The sequence below is a fragment of the Wasmannia auropunctata genome, unplaced genomic scaffold (assembly GCF_000956235.1).
Source record: "Wasmannia auropunctata unplaced genomic scaffold, wasmannia.A_1.0 LD291724.1, whole genome shotgun sequence".
Lineage (NCBI taxonomy): Eukaryota > Metazoa > Arthropoda > Insecta > Hymenoptera > Formicidae > Wasmannia > Wasmannia auropunctata.
The window spans coordinates 1-749 of record NW_012071166.1 but is presented as its reverse complement, the minus strand read 5'-3'; the positions used below and the strand labels follow the sequence as shown (position 1 = coordinate 749).

The window sequence follows — 749 nt, the reverse complement described above, 5'->3', positions numbered from 1 at the left end:
TGTGCTCTTCCGATCTCTTGTAAATATATAAAGTTAATCGATGTCTGACCAACAAACGACCCAGAGTAAAGACTGGATACTGAAGACAAAATCATGTAATTTCTAAAGCGGATAACAATTCTTTACGTAAAACGAGGCGTATATATATGATTTGCCTTGCAAAAGGATATAATGCTTATAAATACAGGGCAATTGGTCCTCGTATAATCTGTAAAAGAACAGTACAAAATGTAAAATAATATGTATAATTTAGATTACAATAAAGGTGATATTAAAAAAAAAAATTAATGGGAGACAGAGAGAAAAAAGATTATGATCAAAGATAAGTTCTTTACACATTACTTTTTTTCTGCAAATTCCGCACTTTCATGCATCAGGACAATTGTTCCTCGTATGACCTGTAAAAAAATAGTACAAAATGTAAAATAATATGTACAATTTAGATTACAATAATTGAGAACAATAAAAATGGTGATATTTAAAAAAAATTAATGGGAAACAGAGAGAAAAGAGAATATGACCAAAGACAAGTTTTTTACACATTACCTTCCCTTCTGCAAATTCCGCACCTTCTTACATCAGGACAATTGGTCTTCGTATGACCTATAAAAGAACAGTACAAAATGTAAAATAATTGTACAATTTAGATTACAATAATTGAGAACAATAAAAATGGTGATATTTAAAAAAAAATTAATGGGAGACAGAAAGAAAAAAGATTATCACCACAGATAAGAGATCGGAAGAGC

At 29.4% G+C, this 749-nt stretch overlaps 1 long non-coding RNA gene across 1 annotated transcript; it reads right to left on the bottom strand.

The window, feature by feature from the left end:
* Positions 1-77: 77 nt before the first annotated feature.
* LOC105461354 lies at positions 78-633 on the bottom strand. Its single transcript, XR_975925.1, has 3 exons — positions 547-633; positions 343-398; positions 78-208 (listed from the first exon to the last, which is right to left on the bottom strand). It is a non-coding gene; the product is annotated as an uncharacterized LOC105461354 (long non-coding RNA).
* Positions 634-749: the final 116 nt, after the last annotated feature.